At 42.5% G+C, this 20,855-nt stretch overlaps 2 pseudogenes; one reads left to right on the top strand and one right to left on the bottom strand.

The window, feature by feature from the left end:
* Window positions 1–7,833: 7,833 nt before the first annotated feature.
* On the bottom strand, window positions 7,834–19,645 carry LOC119599179 (annotated as a pseudogene).
* Window positions 19,646–20,187: 542 nt separating this feature from the next.
* LOC119599178 overlaps window positions 20,188–20,855 on the top strand; it is a 15,250-nt pseudogene continuing 14,582 nt past the window's right edge.

Raw genomic sequence — 20,855 nt, 5'->3', positions numbered from 1 at the left:
CGCATAAAGTGAGGCCAAGTTTGAATTTGAGATTTGCCACTTCAGATTCAAACCCAGTAGGCAGGACAGCCTTATTAATTATATTATGGGAGCCGACACAACTGTCCACACTTGCGTAACTGTGCAGAGCACTTTGATCGATTACGAACAGGTTGGGTACACAGAGGGTATCGGGCTGTGGAACAGAAGTGATTGACAGATGGCTTAGACGCTAACAATTCTGACATTGATGGGGTGGAGGTTGATATAGCCGGGCAGTAAGGCTCTCTGCCAATGTAAACATTAAAAGGGAGGTCATATCTACGGAAAGCAAATTTGGCAATATTGGTGGGTGGACCTACGACGGCTTTAGGGGGATGGTGTAGCATTGTACTGATAATGCATCATAATCCATGAGGCAGACGAGTAAGTTTTCTCCAAAATCTGACCAATCCTTGGTGTAGAGAGGGCAGTTTGTCGGGGAGATGGAGCCTGTTCCCCGGTGCAAGTATTGAGAGAGGGATAAGCTTAGGCAGGAATGGTTTGCCAGTGAAGTCAGTTACGGTTGATAACGTTATAGCATGGGATTCAGGTGTAACAGTGACATGGCAGGTTTTTGAGGCATTGCTGGGAAAAAGAGTTTGTTGCCAAAGTAAGGGGATGTTGGGTGATTACGAAAAACTGATCCCATTTGTCTGGGCTAACCAGCGTATTCCAGATATTTTTAGAGGAGGGGATAGCAGAAGGACGGAGACATGTGGAAGAGTAGTGATGAGAGAAGTAGTACTGCAGAGTGGTAGACAATAAGGTTAAACAGTATTAATCAAGGATGATGGGGTAGTTGATGATAAAGCTGGGGTGGAAGAGATGACGTAGTGGTTGTTGGAAGGGATGTTCCTGAATTGATATTAACCGTGGATGTGCTGGATTTGAGGATGGGGGTCGTAGTAGCAGTGTTCAGAGTCGTGGTCAAAGGAGAAAAAGCCTGGGATCGGAGAACTGGAATTGAAACCAGTGAGGCTATTTGATATTAATGCTACAAAGTCTTCATTGTTGGCTACGGTAAGCCTAGGATATGTCTGAGACAGAAATAGTCCACCCCTCAGGGTCCCCTTGAGGGGTAAGGGCTACACAACTAAACAGGGGAATACCATGCCCATGGCTTCCCCAAGCTGTGCAAAATTAGTCAAGTCGAGGGGGTAAGACCCAAGACTGGAGGGGTCCCCAGCATTAGATCCCTGTCTCTGTCTCCTGAAGTCCACCATGCCCCATGGAAACAACGGCATTTGGGAAGGGGGGGGGGGGAGGAAAAAGAAAGAAGAAAGGGAAAAGAAGAGATGGCCATGCAAAGTTATTCGAGTCGAGAGCTGAGGCTCAAGGTCTTGATGATCCCTGGCATTGGGTCTCAGTCTCTGTCTCCTATGCCTTCCCCTGCAATAATGGGCATGGGAGGTAGGGGTGGGGGGGTTATGCCATATTTTTTTTTTTTCCTTTTTTTTTGTAAATCTGTTTATAAAAAAACTTGAGTGTTTTTGCTTCCACTAAAGACAGACAAGTATTTTTCATTAGTTAATCAAAATCCACTTTTAGCCAGTTCCTTGGGAAATTTTAATTTTAAAAATTATTACTTTTTATATTACATCTTTAGTTTCTTATCAACACTAAATTAGGAAAGGAAGTAATCCTAAAGCTGCTTATTTTCCACTAAGGTTGCACAGAAAAAAGTTAGTGAATTTTTAAAATCTAATGTTAATGGTTAATGGTTAAAAGCAAGAAAAATGTGCTAGACCAAACTAAGGTCATGTAGCACTAAAAGTTAATGTTTAGGGAAGGGTGGTTGAGTTAGTGATAGTTGTCTAAGCTGGGCAAAGGAATTGGTGAGTGAAAGGGTTAGGGTGGGGTTGTGGTAAGGAGTTAGATTAGATGAAGGATATTGATGCTTTTGAGGAAAGAGAATAGGTTGTTGAAGCAGAAAGTGTGGGATTCTGTAAGGATGTCTGATAGGTTGGGAGTCGGTGTAGGGAGGATAGGTGGGGAAAAGGCAGAGGTACGGGTTGTTTCAAACGTGGCAACGACAATAGGATGTGTGGGATTGAAAGGGGAACTTACAAAAGGGAAAACTAAGGGGGACCAGATTGTGACATCAATGGGAGTGTGTTAGACCGGGTGTGGCCAATACGTAAGCGGGCGAGAGGGTCTCCCAACGTCTGTTCCCGATGAAATGGAGCTGACCCAGGAGGAGATTGGATAGTTTTACAGAATGTAATTTATTATTTGCGGAGGCTTGACCAAAAAGATTGCCATCGATTATACAAGAAGGTCTTAAAAGTGTGGGTAATAATCCGTGGCTGGGATACGTGAGAAGCGTGGTTGGTATGATGTGGACATAGAGGCGTGGCGTGCTAGTGTATCTCCCTGTTCATTGCCGGGGATTCCAACATGGCTGGGCACCCAGCAAAATTTGATTGTTTTTTTGGCGTGTGGACAGGTAGAACAACCATTTTCTGGATCTTAAAACAAGGGGTTGGTGGTGTGTATTGATTTTATGAAGTTAATGAGTTACGGGAGTCGTAAAAATTGTAAAAGGGGAAGAGGAGAGTGAGTATATGTGTTTTAGAGCAAAAAGGAGTGGCATACAGTTCTGTAGTAAGGACACTGGATTCAGGAGGGGAAGTATTTGAAAAGTACGAGTTGGGAAGATTACTGCAAAACCAGCACCGGAGGTGGGATTGTGGGCCATCAGTATATACGTGAATACTTAGGGAATGTGTGGAGACATGGTCAAGGAAATGTGTGAGAAGGACAGTAGGAGGGATATTTGATTTTGGTGGGTCGGGGAAAACAGAAGAGCAAATAGGGGGGTGAGGTATAAGCCATGGAGGGGACGGAATGGACAGAGAAGGGGAGAGGTTGGAGATGGGGGAACGGGGAATGGGAGAGGAGGTATCCATGCGAGTGGAGAAGGAGTAGGTAATCGTGGAGATGAAGCTAAGGCAAGAAGTAGGGGTTGTGGGATAGTAGTTTAGTGGGGGGAAATTGGTGGAATCGAACAAAAGCATCGGAGGAGAGAAGGGGCACGACGTCGGATAGAGATGGTATGCCTGATTCAGTGTACAGGCTCTCAACTGGGGAGGAGCGAAAGGCGCCTAGTGCTAAGCGAAGACCACAGTGATGGTTTTGTATCAAATGGGAAAGGAGAGAAGTTGAGGCAGAGGAGTAGATATGGCATCCATAATCAAGAGTGGAGAGGATCAAAGTAACATAAAGATGAAGGAGAGTTTTTGCGATCTGACCCCTTTGATATATGGGATAAGAGTTTTTAAGATTCGAAACGGCGGAGAGCTTTTTCTTTAATGTGTAGAATATGGTCTCGACCGGGACAGTTTGGAGTCAAAAATGACACCTAGGAATTTGCCAAAGGACGGCATTGGAGTGGAGTGCCATATAAGAAGAGTGGGGGTAGGGACCTACACGTGAGCGAGAGAAGAAGGGAGAAAAAATTTAGAGGTAGAAAAGCGGAAGCCATGGTTTGTGGCCCAGGAAGATATTGATGAGATTGCAGATTGAAGAAATTGGTAGAGATTTGGTATGGATGTGCCAAGGCATAGATGGTTAAATCATCAACTATAGTGATGACCGGGCTCCTGGTGGTAAAACTGAGACAATATCATTAACAGCAAAAAGGGAATAAAGTTGGTACTGAGACACTGCCTTGTGGGACACCTTCGATTTGAGGAAAGAAAGATGATGTGGCAGAGGAAATTTTTGGGAACCTGGAAAGTGCGTTGGGAGAGGAAGGACTTTATGAGACACCCATGTTTCCACGTATGCCTAGAGAGGACATTGTTGGAGATATGGTACTGCCATGTCATATCATATGCTTTTTCTAGATAAAAAAAATATAGCTAGTATGGATTTTAGGCGTGCAAAAAGCAGATGTAATATATGTCTCAAAATGAGCAAGGGGGTCAAACTGTGCTTCTGGCACGGCGAAAACCGAATTGGGAAGGAGAGAAAATTGTGAGATTCAAGATACCACATTAAGCGGAAGTTCACCATTCGCTCTAATAGTTTGCACAAGCAGCTAGTTAGTGCGATGGGGGGCATAATCTTGAGGAAGGGTACCCGATTTATTGGGTTTCAGGAAGGGAAGGATAAGAGCTTCTCGCCAATTAAAGGGAAATTTCCTGGGTGTTTCATATGTGGTTGTAAATTTTAATAGGAAGGATAAAGGGGAAGATGGGAAATTGCCGGAGCCTACGTAGTGAAAAACCGTCAGGGCCTTCATGAGTGTTACGGGGACGATTTTTAGGGCAAAAAAATGAGTTCAGAGGAAAAAATGGGGCATTATAGGACTCATCAGAGGATGGGGTGAAAGGTAATGGGGTACGTTCTCTGGTAGTTTAATAGAAGAGAAGTGTGGAGAAAGGTGAGGAACCAATACTGACCTGGGTGAAATAATCACCCAGTTCATTAGCGACTTGGAGAGGATCAGAAATGAGGGTATTTCGAATATGGAGGACAGGGGCAGGATGGGGGGGGTGTTTGCCTGATAGTTTATGGATTTGGGCGCCAAACATTTGAGATAGATGTAGAGGGTTGTAATTTATGAAAACATAATTTCGCCAGCTATTTGTTTTTCTATTCCCGGGTTGTACGACGGAGATAGGCAGATGCTCTTTTAAAAGGAGATAAGGGCTGATAGTTGATTTGGAGTACCTCTCTTGTAGGGTAACTGTTCCAGGCTGCAAAGTTTTAAAAACGAAGTGCTTTAGTGCAATCAGAATTCCACCATGGAACACATTTGGAGGTATACGGTCTTTTAGGTTTGAGGGATAGCTGTATTGCAGCTCTTAAGACTGTATTTGTGAAATACTGTAATCATTTCTGAAATGGAGGTGAGGGAGGATGGAGGGGTATGAATCAGAGAGGGAAGTGAAAGTATGCCAGTCGGCTCTATCAAAAGCACCAGCGTGGGGATGAGAGTGGTACGTATGAAGTAGGGAGAAAGGAGAACTGGAAAGTGGTCACTATAGGGAAAGTGGTCTAAGACTGACCAGTGGAAATCTAAAAGAAGAGAAGGGGGGCATAGAGAGAGGTCAATGCATGAAAAAGAATTTCGTGCGTTTCAAAGTTTTGTGGGGCGATCTGAATTTAGAATAGTAGGTCAGGGTGTGGAGAGAAGCGCTTAGAGATCGGCCTCGGGAGTTTGTGATAGAATCACCCCATAGAGTGTGGCGGCAGTTAAATCACCAAATATGAGGAAAGGTGGTTTAAGTTGGAAATTAGATTTTTTAAAAGCCCAAAAAAGTCAAAGGGGTGGGAAGGGGGAAAATAGACTTAAATCACTGTGATCCAAAGATGAAGGAGGATCGGATAACTGTGCAAGGGGGCTTGGTTTGAAAGGGAGGGGTGACATAAGGTGTTTTCTGATTGATAAGTATGGATGGACTAAAGGGGAATGTGGGGAAGAGACAAATGATAATTGGGGATTGGGGGAAATTGGGGGATGTGTAAGAAAGGTCTCTTGGAAAGGGATAAATAGATGGATTATAAAGGAAAGGATATGACAAGGTCAGGTCGTGGGAGCGGAAACCGCGAATTTCCAATGAAGGTAGTTATACTTTACTGATATAGATTGTAGTAGGTGTTGGAGAATTTGAGGGGGGGAACGCTAGGGGTGGAAAAAGGGCTGAGAGGTCTGAGATGGGAGAGGTGTGGGAGTTGGTGTTCTACTAGGAGGGGTATTAGAGATGGAGGGTCTGAGGAAGGGGATACTTGTGACATAAGGGATTCACGTGTGTATCCAGGAGGGAGTGGAAGGATAGAGGGGATGGTGGGAGGGTTAATGTGGGGGGGGTTGGGCTGTGTTGGGAGGGGGTAGGAGGATTGGGTGTAGGGGGATGTCGTTGGAGGAGGATGGGAAACAGCAGTTAAATTGGAGTGTGGAGGAGCAGGAGTTGTAAGATTTGGAAGGTTGAGTGTCAGTTTTTATTAGTTAATTTAAGTATTTTCAATGGTTTTTTCTGAGGAGTTGGTTTTGGGGGGTTTGGGGGATAGGATTTCTTGTGAGGGGGGGAAGAGAGGACTGTTGTCTCAACAATGAGCAAGGGAAAGGGGGAGATGATTGTGGGGGTAGGGGAAGGGGGGGGTGGAACGTTTGTTCTGTCTGTTACGGGTAGTGCGGGAGGAGAGGGGAAGGTGTTGGGGTTTTTAGTGGTGATTGAAAATTTAGTAGAGATTGGAGTGTCTGATTTAGGATGGCAAAAGAGTTTGACTGTGGAAGGTAGGAGGTAGAAAGGGGGGGGTGGGGTTTAGGAGAATTGGTAGAATGAGCGTATTACTGGGTAAGGAGTAAGCTGATTTGCTATCTCAGACTCAATTTGTAGGTGGGACGCCCCTATAAATACATTATGGGGCCGCCACAGTTGGCACATGTGCGTGATTGTGCAGGGCAGTTAGATCGGGTATGGCCAGGTTGGGCACATAGTGGCATCTGGCGTGGAAACGGCAATGTTGGCTGGGTGTCCTAGACGCACCAAAATTTTTGGGACTGACGTGGGGGGTTGGTATGGACGAACAGGAGGGATTCTCCCCCTAGTAGACGTTTAAAGGGAAGGTCCTGTCTACGGAAGGTAAATTTTGGCTATGTTAGTGGGTTTCTTTCGATGACCTCTGGGGGAATGGAGTAGCATTGTACTGATGTTGCATCATAGTCTGTGAGACAGGCAAGTAGGGTTCCCTTTTCCAACAATCTTTGTCATAGACTGGGCAATTTGCTGGGGAGATTGAAACTGTTCCGGTGCAAGTATTGAGGGTTGGATGGGGTTCTGCAGGATGGGGTTTTCCATATAGGTCTGTTAGTTTTGTTAATGCTATAGCTTGGTTTTCGGATGTTACTGTGACAAGACAGGAGCGGTCGGGTCGGCTACGGAAAGGGCTTTACCTACTTGTTTTTGGAGACATTGTTGGAAGAGAAGGGTGTTGTCAAAAGTAGGGAGCTGTGGGAGGGATCACGAAAAAATCGGTCCCATTTGGCTCCGCTAAAGAGAGTATTCAAATAGTGGTAGAGATAGGGGGAGTAGAAGGGCGGGGGCATGACGAAGATGGGTAGGGGTTGAGGGAGGTAGTGTTATGAGAGGTGGGCAATAAGGCTGTAAGGTATTAATAAGGGAGGATTTGGGGGGGTTGATTTTGGAGGTTGTGGGGATAGAGGTGTTGAAGTTGAGCATGCTGGAAGAGTGGAAATGTTCCTTAAGGGTTGATTGTTGGCTACTGTACTAGTAGGCATTGATGAGGGGTAGTTTTGCAGTGTTCAGAGCCGTGGTCAAGGAGAGCCTGGGGTCAGGGAATCGTGGGTTTACATCGTTGGGCTATTTGAGGCTTGCCCTAATAGTGGGGATATGTTTTCATTACTGGCCATGGTAAGCCTGTGTTATGTTGGGGATAAAAGCAGTCCACCCCTCGGGGTCCCTTTGAGGGTAAGGGCTAGGTAACTAAATCAGGGGAATACCGTGCCCATGGCTCCCTCAGGCCGTTCAGGACTGGCACAAAGTCAGCCTTTCATCCTTTCAGCACGGCTCTCACACCTTAGGAGGTGGATAGCAGAAGGGTTTGGTGAAGGGACAGAAACGAAAAGTGGGAAGGAAAAAAAGACCATGCAAAATTAGTTGAGTCGAGGGCTGAGTCCCAAGGTTGGGGAGTTCCCCATCATTGGGTCCCAGTCTCCGCCTCCTAAGCCCCCCCATGACAACAACAGGCAAGGGATTGGGGGGGTTAAAAATCTAAACTTCTAATCTAATGAACATAAAATAATCTAACACTTTTAGGAAAGATTAAATAAAAAAAAACACAAACACTGAAAATCTTTATTATATGAAAACAACAGGTAAGAGGCTGCATCCATTAGGACCCTGTGTGAAGATGCAGCAATGTCAGAGCCTCACTAAGTGAAGCTGTGATATTAGATGATGCTGTAAGTGTAGATATGAATGCTGCACTTAGGAGATCTGGTGCTTGATTATGGAGGAGGAGGATTACTTCTGGCAAATGTTCTAGGGCAGTTTCCACAACTGCAGAGTCTTCACACTTTAGAGCAGCCAAAACTGCTTGCCCAACTCGTCCTCCAAGAGCAGGTCGCTGGTGTAATAATCGAGAAAGTAAATCCCAGCAAAATAGCCTGACCTCTTTATGTGTGCTTACAATGCCCTCACAAAATGTATGCGTGAATGAAGGGAGAGCAGCATTGACCCAACGATCAGGCAGATCACTGACTTTCTTCAGAATGTCAAGTTGTTCCTCAGGTAAAGTTGAAGACTCAAGTCGACTTTGTAAATCTCCAACTTGACCCATGACCCAAGGTGGAGGCAAAGGACCCTGTGACCCTCCTGACGTCTGACCAAATTCAACAACCTGACTGCTGTGTCATGGAAGACTCTTTTTGCTGATCCATGCCACGTGCTGCAGCTATAGCAGCTAATGATCGAACAGCAGCAATGTCTGGATAATGCATTTGGAGTGTTGCAAGAAGATTAGAATGTGTACACAAGTAGGTTCCTGCAGGTCCTCCCTGACACCCAACCCATTCCATTAAGAGGTGTGAAAAACGAACTAGCAGGTGTTCTAGCTCATGCATTCTACCATGAGCTTTAAATAAGGCCATGAAGCTGTCCAGTGTGGGAATGAGAGCATCATGATGCTGTGGAGCAAAACAGAAGAGGTTGTAAAAGTTCTAAAAACACCCAAGACCATGGAGAATAGTTCAAGATAGTTGCTTGCTCTCAATGCTGTTAGCTGGAGATGATTTGTCCCTTTGAGTGAAGCAGCTAATAGAGGCAAATGCCGAAGAACAATTAAAGGATGTGCTGCTGCTTGTTTGCGTACAGCTGCTTCAAGATCAGACATACGCCTGCGAAAATCTCTACCTGGATGTGGTGCAGCTAACATAGTAAGAAGTGTATGCAGAGCCACATCTGCTCCACTTTCTTGAGCTCTGCCACCAGATGCCCCAGCAGATACAATTTTTGTCATTGTTCCTGCTGGAATGTAAGAAATAATCTTTGGCAATCTGAGATATAGGTGATATAATAAGTGTCCTGCTGCCTGCTGACATGGACCAGTACCCTGAGATATCTCATCCAGAGATATCTCAGCCAAGTGTTCACCCAAGGCCTGAATGGCAGACACTAAATTATCAATACTATGTAGAAGAAAAGGCAGATGTGTCTCAAGAGGTAATGTGCCACGTCCTCACCCAAAAGAACTCTGACATTCTGTGATCATATACTGAGCTATGTGTCCCACTTCTGATTACTAAATGATAAAATGTTTTCTGAGGGGCATGTCGTGTGTTCTGGCTTTTCCCTACCTTGCCACAGCTTGGGTACATGCAAGTTAACAGCCCAAAAAAAGCTTAACACAGCAGCAGCTCTAGAAACAGGATTGTGCACACGCAAAAGAGCACGACACAGTGTTTCCAGAGTGTCCCATCTTGCTTGGTGCGTAAATGCAGCCAGAAGATAAGCTTGGCTGTATCCTCCTTCTTTTGATCATTCCCAGGACGCTTTTTGAAGAGGAGAATTTGTTGGAGTTGATCAACCCCTTTTCAAGCTCTGGGTCAAGAACTTGAAAGCCAGTCTAGAAGTAAAGCGTAGGTGCACTTGGCCCTCCTTGAACCTCCTTGCCTTGCTTTACTGTCATTCCTGACAATAAAAGCTGGACATGGCTCCCACTACAGGTGCCATTTTCCCTCCTTTCATGGCACAACCAACACACGGCATATTTCCTTTTCCAATTGGCTTGGTTCTATGCTAGCTAGGTGCATCAGAACTGCTTGAGTAGAAGATACATCAACTTCAACTTCTGGCTCCTTTTTTATCTTCTTGCCTGGGAATTCTTCAGTGTTAAGGTTTAAGAACATTGGTTAGGGAGACTTTCTTTCCGGACCCATCTGAAGGATAAAGGCAACTAACTGGCATGGAGAGCATACGGGTTTCTCGCAACCTTTCTTGTTGTGCAGATTGCGCAACATACGGAATAAGGACGCTGAAATGGATGTAGTGATCATGTAATCCCCGCAACAAAAAAATAGGTGCATGCTTCTGGAAGAAAAAGGGAAAAGTCTGCTGAAACTGATTTTAGCTCAAAGAAATACAAATGTATATAATTTTGTTTTGTGGGATACATATATGTATCTCTCAATATGTTCATATGCATATTATTAAGATAAAATGGGAAAGCGAAAAGTTATCTTACCGGAGACTGCCCCAAAAAGCTGTAAGACTATTCAGGAATCGTTGATATATGGTCCCTTCAGGATTTGCCTGCTTATCTCACGGGAAGTGTTCTCTGTGTACCCTCATTTGTATCTTGAACCTATGCAAGTAATTTCCCTATGAAAAGCCATCCTTTTCACAACATTTTAAAACTATAAAATGTGAAAATATATTTTTTAATCCTTTTGCTACTTTTAGTTTTAAATAACTACATGAAAGACAGCGAAATCCTGTTTTTTTGTGTTCTCTGTGAAGAAGGTCGTTGGGGAAACACTGTAGCACAAATGGACTGCACCTCATTCTTGCTTAATTCTGTATGCAATAACGTGAGACCTGGAAACATTAAATTTTATCAATAGTGAGAGCTAAATGTAAATTTTTTTAGGTATTTTAAAAAACTACGATCACATGCCTTGGGCATCTGTTATCAAATCCTTAGTTTAGTGAAGAATACTTTTATATTTTATATTGTCCCAAACAATCCATCTGAGAGGAGTTAATAAAATCACTTGATAATGTATGTATGTTAATAAAAACACCATTCATACCAAGTTTATAATAATTCCTTTGAATATTCTGAATAAAAATCTGAGCATTAATATGGACCTTATAAAAATAGCATAATAAATAATATAATAATAATAATAATAATAATAATAAATAATAATAATAATAATAATAATAATAATAATATTAATAATAATATCAACAATACAAAAAATAATAATAATAATAATAATACATAATAATATAATAAATAATAATAATAATATATAATATTATATTATAATAATATAATAATAATAATAATTAACTAATAACATAATCATAATAATAATATCAATAACTAACAATAACAATAAATGTAACAATAATAATAATAACAATAACAATAACAATAACAATAACAACAATGATGATGATGATGATGATGATGATGATGATGGTGATGATGGTGATGATGATGATAGTAACAATTAATAATAAGACTAGTATCTTTTAATAATAATAATAAACAAAATCAATAACAATAATTAACAATATCAGTTAATAATAATCAATAATAATAAAAAATAATAATAATATAAATATATAGTAGTAGTAGTAGTAGTAATAATAATAATAATGATGATTAGGAAGAATAACAATAACCACAAAACTGATGATGATGATAATAATAACACTGATAACAATACTTTAAAACTAACAATGACAACAATAATTATTTCTTTCTCAACAACCAAACAAAGAAATCTGAAATTTGACAATGCAAACTGTATAAATCATACACATTTTCTTCTGTAATTGTTAAAAGTCTCTTACATTGAGAGCAGTCACCAGAGGTCGTATAGGTGGTGGTCTTTCACCAACAACATCCATGTCATCGCGTTCACCAAGAGTAGCAGCAAATGCATGGCCCCCTCTGGCTCCCCTCTGGTGTTGAACCTAAACATGGATAAAACTGGATTAGAGGCTAATCTTTCCTGCAGTGCAACAATACCAAGTTCAAAAGAAATATTCAACATTTTTCATATAGAAATATCTATGTAATGTTTTAGTAAATGGAACTGGAAATAACTGGAGCATACTAGCCATGTAAGTTAATATCACAATTATCACACAAGATACAAATTAGAAATGTGAGGGACAATGTTTTTCCTCATCTGTCTTTGATGCTGAACAAGCCAATTACTACTTTTCAAAGGAGGAACTGAGACAAACTTTAGGCTGACTTTACGAAGACTGTAGCTTGAAAAAAATAATCCTTTCAAAGCCATAAAGCTCATAAATATGCCCTTGTCAGGGCATTCATTCTTAGGCTTAACCCAATGCCATCTGTGAGTTTTACTTTATTAATTGATTTTACACATAGGATGGCTACACTTGTACTGTGTCACCAATGAGCCAATTACAAGTATTACCTGTCATGCCTGTTTACTCTTTTCCTTGATTTTTAAAATATTTTATGCTGTCTTTATTGCTAATGTCTATAACATTATAGTAATTAAATATTTAATAATAAAGATAACACTATCGATATTCACAGCTTTAGTAAAAAAAAAAAGCCAATTCAAGGAAAGGTGAAATCAGGTAAGGTCACAAGATCTAATAATTGACTCCTTTGTGACTAAGCACCTGCAGAGCTATCTATGTGCAGAGATATTAAAAAAAAAAAATGAGCACGGCATTTTCCCAGCGACCTTGGGTTAAGATAAGTTCATGCAAAACCTTCATGATCACATCAAATGAGACAGCAGGAATTTCATAATACTTAGGTGTGGGTGATGTGAACGGAGAATTTGGCTGTGGGCCACGGTGATTGCAAGCTTGCAGTTGTGATTATTATCACTGAAGGTCAGAGTGATGGGAAAGACTCGCCACAAGTGAATAAACCTTGGAGGGTGATTAGACTCATTTGGCCATTTAGATATGGGGTTCTGCATTATTTCCATTGACAAACACATGTGGAATGTAGTGTCCTGAGCCATGACAAGAAGAGACTGGGAGGACACACTATTTCCATGCTCAGCATTCTATTCTTGGCTGCCTTCATTGCCGGCATAGGTTGTATTACAAAAAATTATATAGTATGAAAAAAAAAAGTGTTACTTAGTGTTATTATTCTTGTACAGAGTATGGAATACCTAGAGAAGCGATATGGAGTCGGTGCAAAGAAAACAGTCTATTACCACCTGGATAAGCAAATCAAATGACAAATGGGATTTGGAAAATGTGGAAAAATTTAAACACTTGGGTCCATAAAAAGGGAAAAAATAACATTGAAAAAGGGGGGGGGGGGATGGAGTCATGTTACCACACACAAGTGTTCAGTGGCACCAAGCCTACAAGCCGTGCACCTGTCTGAGTAGCCGTACTGTAAGCCTAATCCTGTTTTTTTGGGCCATGTGACTGCGTGAAGCAACTGGATTGAATGGGTTAAAAAGAAAGCTAAAGTACATGGTAATACATTTTTTCTAAACACCTTAAAGTCTTAAAATCATGTTTGGAAAGAAATTTTCTTTAAAACCCATAAAATACTTGCCTCAACAAGTTGTGCCATATATGTTTTATGGCTTTTATCCAAGACAGAAAGCTGCCACAGCTTCCTCATTGGGGTTTCACAGCAACATCCAAGGCACAAGTAATTTGGTCATGCTGGAAAACAGGTATTCCAAATGACTGAATAAATAGCACTAATTGTGATGGTTCAGTCCTGAAAAAAAAAAAACATTAATTTCTCTTTTTTTCTTTTTGACATCTCTCAATGTGCCCTGAAAAAAAAAAAAAAACATTAATTCTCTTTTTTTCTTTTCTGACATCCCCTCAATGTGCCATTTTTTAAAGCATCTCTAACTCTCCCTATTTCATGATAAATACAAATTATTTGATTTTTTTACACATTGACAAAATTACTGGCATTCATTATAACAATCAGATTACCTTTAGAGCTGCATCAAAAAAGGTGTGGAACAGTTGACCTAATCATTTTCGGGCTTCAGCCGGGTCTGGTAATAATAGAGCCTCTTCTGATGTGTCTACCAGGAAAGCTTGAGGCTTTCCTCTTGCTCTGGGAACCCCTGTTGTCAGCAACTCATGGAAAAGTTCAGGACTGTTGTCAGGTCCATGAGTGAGAAGGATGACCATGGCATTTAACGACAAGTATGTGCATAACAGCTTGTTCCCCAGATGCCCACTGAACGCGCACCTGATCCTGACTTTCTGACCATGTGAAAGACTCTCTTGGAGGTAGTCGCACACCTCTCATATAGTTGATAAATATAATTAGAAGGGGCTTTGAGAGTATTGTGAGCATGCTGGAAGGGTGGTTGGGTCTCTCAGGCACTGGCAAAATGGCTGAAATCTTGTACAACGCTCAACAATTAACTGTGCCATATCCTGCACCAACTCTGCCTGGTCTTGGAGAGGATCGTCTCTTGTGTGTCACTGCCAAGAACCGTATATATGCACTCACTGCATGTGGGTCTGTTTTCAATCTGACAAGCTGCACGGAGAGCTTGACTTGCCACACCTTGAACCAGGTCAAAACCCAGGAAGATTTGGCAAGTGTTGGAGAAGCCAAGCATGTGGAGTATGAGACTCCCCATCTACCTCCATTGGGTCTCCCAGTGGAGCCACAACCAGCTGGAGCCCTCGTACTGCCTGCATGCGAGCTGTGGCCTGCTGGGAACTAAGGCGTCGTAGAAAGTAGTCTAGAATCTCAACACTCACTCCATCTTCCTGGCGAGGAGCCCGTAACAGTGACCGCAAATGTTGTAACAACTGGTGATGTCTTGCAGCTCCATCTCCCCCTCCACTCCCTGTTCCAGTTTCACTGAGGAGGAACTCACACAGACACTGGACAGGAAGTACAGAGAAAGCTCCCTCACTACTCTGGACCAACTCTGCCAACCATGGCATGCTTTGAGAGGCACCCTGACGCTGAATTATATCAACCAAAAAGTCTGGATTGCGACTTCGGCACAAGAGGTGTCCAATCTTATGTGAAGCATTAAGTGCCTTCAGTTGATCCAAGACAATAGGAGGGGGTTTTCTTGCAGGTCCTGTAGGATCCATGGTTATTAGTTGACTCAAGCAAACTGTTTTGTTCTGTGATGGTTTTCTGTGCCAAGTGAGACTCAAAGTCAAGGATTTGTTGTCTTTCAAGGGCACACAGATGTAATTCTTGATTGGTCATTTCTTTCTCCTTTCTCCCCTGCTGCTAGTGTTGGAGAGGAAAAACGAAAGAGTTTGTTATGCACATTTCCATCAGTGTACGCAGTGTTGGGTATGATTCCAGCAAGAAGCCCAAACACAGTGGGATTGTGTGCAGTTATAAGTAAGAGCATCATCCATGATTTCCAGTACAAAATTTGCAATTGCTGTTTTTGGAGGTCTATAGCCCTGGGGTAGTGGAGAATTCTCTGGAGGAATGTAAGGGCAAAGATTGAAGATTAGCTCTATCACCTTTGTATCATCAATTCTCAAAACTTCCATATCATCACTGGAGAGGGATGCAGCTCTTTTGATTAACTTGTCAACTAATTCTATCAGATCCTGTGATTTGATCCACTGATCTTTCATGACTGCAATCATCAGCAACCTTGTCAAAGTTTCTTGTTTCACTGGAATATCTGAAGTTAAGCGAAAATACAGTGGGACGGTCATTGTCAGTAGGCCAGTTGTCTTTTATGAAATAACTTCTGCCTGTTCAAACATCAGCAATTGTGCAAGCACCTTGTATACTCTTCTTTGCTTGGGTTTGTAACACTTTGGAACAACCCGATACATCCAGTGAATGGCATCACGCTGGATGGAGGCCACCATTTCCTGGTATCGTCTCACAATTTCAGGATCTCTGTGCTCACCACGGTACATTTGTGTGGCACTCTCTCGAACTTGAGGAGAAATGGCCACAAAGATGGTGAGAACAATCAGATCTGTTGTACTATGAAACATCCTTTCTTTGAACTCAAAAGTGTCACGAAATGTTGGATCCTTGCGTTCTTTCATGAGTCCCTGACAGAACTTCTGAAATTGCATGTCATGTCTCAGAGCCCTGACTATCTCTCGTAGCAATGCTCTCAAAGCACGCAAAAAATCTTCCCTGTTACATAAGAGTTCTTGGAACTCTTCTGCTAAAATGATTGCTGCATGTTCAGGAGCAAACTGGAAGATAACAGAGAGTATGGACATATTGCTGGATTTCTTGCCTGGACAGCTCATTGTATAATGTGTGTTTCATCACTGAAGGAATGTTATCCGGATGAGCTGCAAGAAGCTCTCGTAGGCAAGACATGTATTGGTTTATGAGGGGCTTGTGCTTCAACCTGATCCTTATTATGTGGCTTATACACTCTATATCCAACTGGGAATGTGGTGTACAGTTTAAAACAACAGGGACATTAGGAGTTCTGTAGCTGGTCTCTGTAATTTAGGGCTTTGTAACCACATTTCCAGCCTCTGTGCAACTTGCCTTCTAACCTCTAAAATACCACACACAGATGATAAAAACCTGATAGAATTTCGTGCGACAGCATCTGGATTTTGATGCCGCACACCTAACTGATGCTGCACAGCCTCCATAACCATTTCCTCTACTTCTGACATTATGCCTGCATAGCGATTAGTGACATTAACATCTAGACTTTCCTTACATTCCAGAGAAAGTTCTGAGTCTCCATCACCTGAGTCAGCACCTCCAGATCCCCCTGATACAGGGGGAGAGGGACAGTCCTGCCTGCTGCCCATGCCGAGGTCAGGGTACAGGAGACTTTTTGGAGGCATCTTTGTTCTGAAAGCTGTCGCTATGTTATCCACAAAGCCCTTACAGTCTTCATGATCAACCCATATGCGTTCTCCCAAGGAGTCCTCAATGTACACACGCACAAATATGTCAGGCCAGGACTTTTCATCTTGGTATGCAGCCAGCAAGATATTAGCAGCTAGGACAGAGACAGCTGCATTCCCTTTGCCCTTGTAGGTCATTGAATGATCTCTCTTCAGGAGGGAACTAAAAGCTTCAGTGCCTTTTCTGAAACGGAATGAAGAGATGTGGCTTTACTTTGGCCAAGTACATGAGAGAAAAGCAAATAAATTGTCGGGCTTAGTCCCCTGGCTCTTAGAGTCTTGATGCCCCCACACAAAGTCGGCTCTGAGTTGTCACCATATTCTTCCCCAGCTTCAATAAAGGGTATCAATCATTGGGGTCAAAACCCGGAAAAAATTCACAAATTCATTAACTCCAATTCTTATAAGTTTTCATAAACAACAAATATAAAAATTAGTAAAACCCAAACAGGATCCTTCTTAACCCAACCCCAATACTGTATTTTTTTGTGCATTTTGTTGTACAGAAATGGCCCCCATGTACTCAGTGATCAAGGGGTCACCCATTATTTCACCATTTTCTTGAATTTTTAAAAAAAAAATTTTTTTTATGATTAAAAATATTAAATTTTTAAGACTTAAATAAATTTAAAATGATTCCTTTGCCTGATTGGGTGGCAAGGAAAGCCGGTTTGGCATGACGGCTTTTGCCGGTTCATGGGGACGTAATGCCCCCATGGTGGATATGAAATGCAGTTTTAAATAGGAAAAAAATTTCTCACGAAAGTATTAAGTGTCTATTTTACTAAAAAAAAAAAAAAAAAAAAAAAAAACCAACTTCAGTTCCCAGGATCACCCATTTTAATTTTACTATGGAGTCTATATAACAAAAAAAAATATCCTTCAGTCTTGATTTACCAGGAAATATGGCAAATAGAGACTTAGAAAATAATTAACTGAAAATACAAATATGCTCTTAGTATTACGAAGAAATGGCAAGGGATGCTGGTATTTGGCATGAGGCGGTCGCCTTGCTAGGGTGACGATATATGCCCCCGGCAGTGGGGCCCCGGCCACTATGAATACTACCGTCGGGAAAGGTTAAAATACTAATAAAAGAAAGAAAATCAAATTAAAAAAATCAAGGAAGAGGGTAAATAGCTAAGATAGGTAGGACTAATAATTGACTGACACCTTGACAACGAAGCACTTACTGAGCCAATGGACATGGTGTGCTTTTTTTGTTTTTATAGGGCCATCAGGTTAGCTGTCATTTTTAAACAAAATACTACAAACAAATCAACCATGAAAGTTTTACCTCAGCTGCCACATTTTCCCATTCTTCACTGAGCAGGTTGACCCCTGTCACCGTACTTTGCTTTGGAATTCCTGAACGAACAGGCTCCGCTGCCGCTAAATCCAGGCTTAGATTTTTTGGCCAGTGACCCTGAAGAGCCTGCACCTCCATCTCGACCCCGGTCACGGACCCACCTGCAGAAAAATCAATTTTGAAAAAATTGTTATGATAACTATACAAACATACATATGTACATAAATCCTTTGTGTGGTGTGTGTGTGTGTGTGTGTGTGTGTGTGTGTGTGTGTGTGTGGTTGTGTGGGGTGTGTGTGTGTGTGTGTGTGTTGGTGGGGTTTGTTTTGCCTGTGTGAGTGAGGGGGAGTGAGTTGAGTGAGTGGGTGAGTGGGTGCGTGCGTGAGTGAGTGAGTGGGTGAGTGGGGGGTGAGTAAGTGGGTGAGGGGAGTAAGTGGGTGGTGATTTGGTGGTGGTGGTGAGTGGGTGGGGGGAGAGGGAGAGGGGGAGGGGGGGGAGGAGGGGGGGAGGAGGAGGGAGGAGGGAGGGGGGAGGGGGAGGGGGGGGGAGGGGGGGTGGGTGGGTGGTGGGTGGGGTGGGTGGTGGGTGGTGGGTGGGTAGTGAGTGAGTGAGTGGAGTGAGTGATGAGTGAGTGAATGAGGTGGGGGTGAGTGATGAGTGGGTGAGTGATGGTGAGTGATGAGTGGGGGGTGAGTGAGTGGGTGAGGGGAGTGGTGAGTGAGGGGGGATGAGTGAGTGAGTGAGGTGAGTGAGGAGTGGTGAGTGGGGGTTGAGTGATTGGGTGAGTGATGAGTGATGAGTGGGGGAGGAGTGAGTGAGTGGGGGGTGGGTGGGTGAGTGAGTGAGTGAGTGAGTGAGTGGTGAGTGAGTGAGGGGTGAGTGAGTGAGTGAGGGGAGTGATGAGTGAGTGAGTGATGAGGAGTGAGTGAGTTGAGTGAGTGAGTGGGTGAGTGAGGGGAGTGAGTGAGTGGTGAGTGAGGGGAGGTGAGTGGGTATGGTGGTGATGAGTGGGAGTGTGGGGGTGGTGAGTGAGTGGGGGGAGTGAGTGAGTGGGGTGAGTGAGGAGTGGGTGGGGGAGTGAGTGGTGGTGAGTGAGGGTGAGTGAGTGAGTGAGTGAGTGAGTGGGTGAGTGAGTGAGTGAGTGAGTGAGTGAGTGAGTGGGGGGTGGGGGTGGAGTGAGTGGGTGAGTGATTGGCGGGGATGGGAAAAAAGGGGAGTGAGTGAGTGGGTGAGTGGGTAAGTGAATGATAAATTTGAATGAATGAATAAAGTGTGCATGCGTTGTAGCAGGATGAAAACTTATCTTTCACAAGTTAGTGCGTATCCCTAAATGTGACCAGCAGTCATTCCTCCACTGGGGTTGGGGGAGGGCCAGTCCCCATCAGTGATTGCAACCAATCCACATAAATACATATATACATACTATTTCATTTCCTTCATATTTTACCTTACTTTTTACCTTTTTACCTTACTATTTCTCTCCTTTTTTAAATACTGGGGCCAGTTGAGGGGTTAACTAACACAGCATTCAACCTTGCAATTATTATTCCTGGTCTCATTTATTCACACTGAAATATGAATGATCTTTTTGTTATTTTCAATTGGAAATGATAAAATGAAAGTTCCTAGTCCTTTGTGCTCCAGTCAATCCTGGGTTATACACAAACATTGGAGTGTGAACCAAAAACATTCCTAACCCAGAGATTTCATCCCTAGACTCCAGTCCTATCGCCATATTTTCCTATCAGGGTTTCTGCCCCCAGGACCTTAAACCAATCTTGCTCTCCGCATATCATTAGTCACAACATATTTTCTTCATTCCAGTAATTCTTTACAGTACAGATGCACTCACCAGAGACAAAGTCCCCAATTCCACATTACACAATTTATTCAACAATCTAAATTGCCGAGACTGGGTGTGCCTTTGGGCGCTGTGAAAGGGGAGTATTATGGGTGGCTGTGCCCACCAACACCCCCTGGCAAACATTGTCTTCACCTCAGTATGCACTATACATGTACACTCTCTCTGCATCTAAGTGTACTGGCAATTGCTAATGCCAAAAATATTTTGACAAGATAAGAGCCTAAGACTTACCTGGTGTTTTATCATCAAATAAAGAACCAGTCTAAGCTCATTATCAATGTAAGAGGTTTGTTGCTCTTTGTTGAAACTGAAAAAAAACACTGATTGCTTGAACACTAACATTAACGCACAGGAGTCAAGACTGCAAGTCTTCCATCAGTGATCAAAGCATGTTTTGGTAATTTACAGTCCAGATGCACTTGCCAGAGACTAAGTCCCAACTCCCTATCACAAAGTTAGTTCAACAATCTAAGTTTCCATAACTGGGCATGACCTATGGGCACTGACCTGAGGGGAGGGTTGATGGAGCCCCAACATTCCTCGAGAATCATTGCCTTATGTATGTATGGCAAGATAAGAGCTGAAACCTAAGAACACCAAGTGGACTTAGGCTGTGAGTGATGCTTTCCTTTATTTGTGGCATTATGCTCTTGTCTTATAATTATTTCTTGTACCGATATCTATAACTTTCTGTCCTCTGCAAGAATAACAACTTCATTTTGCCTGACCTTAGTGCATCCATACCCTAAAGATTAACCAATATCTTTGATGGAAATGGATAACACACAGCCAATTATATTATATGACACTGGTTTTGTTTTAAAAGCCACACTGAGAGACTTGTCAACATTCACCTATCTGAATGAGAATAGCTAGGATTTTTTAAATATAACTATAATATTTATGCAATACAAGGTAAAGCCCAGACATGGAAAAAGTAAAAGTGACATAGACGATTTTGATTAGGATCGGCAATGAACACTTTCCTGTCAAAGAACACTCCTACCGGCTGCCGGTCAAGTAACCCTACCCTGCTGTACTTTGCTCTTGTGGTAAAACTATAATCATACAAAAAACAAAC

Source organism: Penaeus monodon, chromosome 42, assembly GCF_015228065.2.
Source record: "Penaeus monodon isolate SGIC_2016 chromosome 42, NSTDA_Pmon_1, whole genome shotgun sequence".
Taxonomy (NCBI): domain Eukaryota; kingdom Metazoa; phylum Arthropoda; class Malacostraca; order Decapoda; family Penaeidae; genus Penaeus; species Penaeus monodon.
This window is presented reverse-complemented; position numbering and strand designations above follow the sequence as displayed.